This window comes from Gossypium arboreum, chromosome 5 (assembly GCF_025698485.1).
Source record: "Gossypium arboreum isolate Shixiya-1 chromosome 5, ASM2569848v2, whole genome shotgun sequence".
Taxonomy (NCBI): Eukaryota; Viridiplantae; Streptophyta; class Magnoliopsida; order Malvales; family Malvaceae; genus Gossypium; species Gossypium arboreum.
Window position 1 is genome coordinate 86,740,259 of NC_069074.1, and position 4,370 is coordinate 86,744,628.

Consider the following 4,370-nt stretch of genomic DNA (forward strand, 5'->3'; position numbering starts at 1 on the left):
AGTGACTTGCAATTCAAGGTCAGTGGACTCAACAGTCATTTTCTTTTCTGACACTAATGCAATGCAAATATATGAATGTGTAGATCCAGGATCAATTAAAGCATACACAGAATCATCAAAAAGATAGAAATTACCAGCTATCACATCTGGAGCAGAAGCTTCTTCCCTTGCCGGATAGCATATGTACGTGGTACTCTTGTCTCGATCGGTCAGCAGATTCTCGTTCCCGAATGAACAGTCCAGTAGCACTACTTTGACCTGAACGCTTACCTTTCGAGGAGTATTTGCTTGCTTCTCCCTTGTTCTCTATCTTCTTTAATAATTGAGGACATCCCGAATAAAATGATCAGTTCCACCACATTTATAGCAAGCTCGGCTCTTCCCCAACACTCACCAATATGAAATCTACCACAATTTTTACATCTAAGTCTCGAATATTTTGCACACTACTAACACTAGCTGCTGGTTTCTTAGTTACTCCGACATCTTGTTGAGTCGTTTTATCGTTATTCGATCGTTCGGATTATAACAGTCGACCGTAATCATTTCTCGAACTTTTTGGCGAAAAAGTCGAAGTTGGTCTAGAGAAACTTCTTTTGTATACCTCTTTACCTCTTCTTTCTCTTTGCATCTTTCGTTATACACTTCTTCCATCTTTTGAGCTCGATCGAGACGAATCACAAATTCTAAATCTCTGTACCTCCAATCATCATTCGATTTCATCATTAAGCCCTTCTTCAAATCTAATGCACATTTCTTCCTCTCGTCGGTACAACATCCCGAGCATATCTCTTGAGATACACAAATTCTCTTTCATATTCGGCCACTGTTTTATTCCCTTGTCGAAGATCAAGAAATTCTCTCTTCTTCTTATCTAAATATCTCTTTCCCACATACTTCTTCTTAAATTCGTTTTGGAAGAATTCCCAGGTAAGTTTATCTGCAGTACCACTGCCTCAATGGTTTCCCACCAATTATACGCTTCTTCTTTCAATAGCGAAACTGCACATCCCAAATAGTCCTCCGGAGAACACATCATCTGCTTAAAACTCTCTCAAACTCTTTAACCAATACTCGCTTTAACCGGATCATCGTCCGATCTCCTCGAAATTCTTCACTCCAAACTTTCGAGTTTTTCAATTGGTGTTCTTTTGCTAGATTCATCTATTAAAGGAGGAGCAACCGGGTTGTAACCGGTGGTACAAAGAGGGGAGGAGGAGGTTGTTGTGCCCGACTTCTTCCTTGTATTGTTTCATGATACCACCGATTCATTAATCCGTAAATCATATTTTTAAGTTCTTCCTCTCTCATCAAAGAAATCGGGACATTATCACTTGTTCCCCGCTCGAAGTCTCAGATTCTACTATTAACTTCCTCTTCCCGACTAGCACCATCGGGTCTATCAAACATCTTTACAATCTATAACAAAATTAGTAATTAGATCGGATCATTCACATCACACTATCACGATTTATATGGCATGTATTTTAAACACTTTACACATCAAATTCGTTCGAGAATCGACTAAACCAGGCTCTGATACCAATAAATGTAACGCCCCCTTTACCCGAGACCGTCGCCGGAGTCGAGCACGAGGCATTACTAAACTTATTTGAGCACTTAAATAAATTCAAACAATTTATATCACACTTTCCGCACAAGCTGTCCAACTGTGTCATAGTTGCTAAATAATTCATATCTCGAGTTATAAAATTCGAAATCCAAATCCGTAAATTTTCTCTGAATTTATACTCATATATCTACTTACCAATTTTTTTATAGAATTTTTGGTCAAGCTAATTAGTACAGTTTATTATTTAAAATCTCCCCTATTTCAGGGTTTGACTACTCTGACCTTTGCGTATTACGAATCAGATATCTCTCTGTACAGAGCTTCAATGACTATGCCGTTTGTCTCTAATAAAACTAGACTCAATAAGGAATCTGTACATATAAAGTATGACTTCTAATTATCTTTGTAAAATTTATGGTGAATTTCCAAAGTCAGAACAGGGGATCCAGAAATTGCTCTGGCCCTGTTTCACAAAAATTTAAACATCTCATAAAATATAGCTCATATACCTGTTTTGCTTCTTCCATATAAAAATAGACTCATCGAGATTCGATTCCATAATTTATTAATTATTTAATTTCATTTCTACTATTTTTAGTGATTTTTTCAAAGTCAAACTACTGCTACTTACCGAAAACTATTTTAGTACAAATATTGTTAACTAGTTTATAACATCTTTACTTCAATTCATTCAAACTCTATACATGCCATATAAATCTTCAAACATAAAACAAAAGCTACCGGAATTGATCGGATAGTGTGCTTTGTTGTGTTGATCCGATCTACCCACTTCACTTCAAGTCAATCTACATAAAATATTAAACACACACAAGTAAGCTTATTGAAGCTTAGTAAGTTCATAGGTTAAAAGTAATGCTTACCAAACATAATATTTCCAAACAATACCAAAACATTTACTAAAGTTTCCTGTGATTCACAACCATTGTTATAATAATTCACATAGTTGAGCTCAACAAAGAATAACTACTCAATCTCTTTCATTTGGATCACTTCTTTTTATTTCTTATAATCAAATTAGGAAACGGCTTTACGAAATTGAGTACGTCGTTGCTCAATGCCACGATTCACAACTCAGTATGGTTTTCCTCATTGAAATACCATACCTACATTTTTTAACTCGGTATGGGAAATGCCATACCTACATTTCTTAACTCAAGATGGATTTGATAATACCATACCTACATTTCACATTTCAAGATGGATAATACCATACCTACATTTCACAACTCAGTATGGATGATACCATACCTACATTTCACACTTTGCCATGGAACAACCATGGTCTTATCCATCAATTCATCACACGTCCACGATACTTAACGTACTCAATCCTGCGTTTTCCTAATTTGCATTTCCACATTTATTCTTTCATTAACAAAATCTACACAATCCCACAACAAATTCGTATATAATAACACATTATATACTTCAATCATTCACAAATAAACATCTAATTTCAACCATATGAACTTACCCGGCTAATTTGTAGAAGATATTGAAATTTTGGGACTATTCCGCAACTTTTTCTTTTCCTCGTTCTTCTTTGGATTCTTGATCTATAATATAAAATATTTCTACTCATTAGCATTTATTTGATTTCTATTTCACTTCACAATTTATGCTGTTCAAATTTTGAAATTATACTTTTACCCCAAAATTTACAGTTTTCACAATTTAGTCCCTACTCAACTCACCCATCAATTGAACTAATTTTTCTCAATTAACACTTTATTTTATCATTATAAACTATTTCAAAACCTTTTATATTCTGAATTTCAACAGCAACCTTCAATTCACAACTTTTTCACAATTAGGTCCTAAATATCATTTCCTATCAAAATCACTTAATAAAACCACCTTAATATGAAATTAGAACTTAAATTTCATAATAATTCATCATAAAATTCCCTTATCCATCCAGGGTAACTTCCAATTTCACCCATAAAATCAAAAACTAATGAATTCTACAAGTGGACCTAATTGTAAAAGTCATAAAAACATAAAATTATCAAGAAAAAGCAAGAATTAGACTCACATGATGTAAAAATATGAAAAACCAGCTTTCTCCAGACCTTCTATGGCGTTTTGGCTGAGAAATTATGAAGAAAATGTCTAGATTTTTCAATTACATCATTATTTAACTATTAACTTTTATCTATTTCCAATTTTGCCCCTTGTTCACATTGTTTTCTTACTTATTTCATACCCAAACCGTCCAGCCATTAACCTTTGGGTCTAATTGCTCTTTAAATCCATCTTTTTAAATACTTAAGCTATTTACTCACAATTTAACAAATTTTGTGCTATTTTCAATTTAATCCTTTTCAATTAATTAGCCATCGAAACGTTAAAATTTTCTAACGAAACTTTAATACTAACTCAATGACACTCTATAAATATTTATAAAAATATTTATAGCTCGATTTTCAACTTTGAGGTCTCGATACCTCATTTTTGACCCGTTTGACCTAATAAATTCTTTTAATTCACTAATTTCACCATTTCACAAATTCTTCTAAATTCTTACTTGACTCATAAATATTAAATTACTATCTTGTTCAATCTTATTTGTCGAATTTATTGATCTCAAATCACCATTTCCGACACCACTGAAAATTAGGCCGTTACACCAATTTAGGGCAGAAAGACAATGGACTACTCCCGATGTTGCAACACAACACTTGGATGTCACAACACAACATCCAAAATACACTAAAGAGCTTACTCTTAAGGATGTCGTGACATGGACAAGAGGGTGTCGCGACATAGCCCTGAA

General features: G+C 33.9%; 1 long non-coding RNA gene across 1 annotated transcript; it reads right to left on the reverse strand.

The window, feature by feature from the left end:
- Positions 1 to 2,121: 2,121 nt before the first annotated feature.
- Positions 2,122 to 3,707, reverse strand: LOC128292870 (uncharacterized). The gene is made up of 3 exons (XR_008282834.1): positions 3,630 to 3,707; positions 3,069 to 3,150; positions 2,122 to 2,379 (listed from the first exon to the last, which is right to left on the reverse strand). It is a non-coding gene; the product is annotated as an uncharacterized LOC128292870 (long non-coding RNA).
- Positions 3,708 to 4,370: the final 663 nt, after the last annotated feature.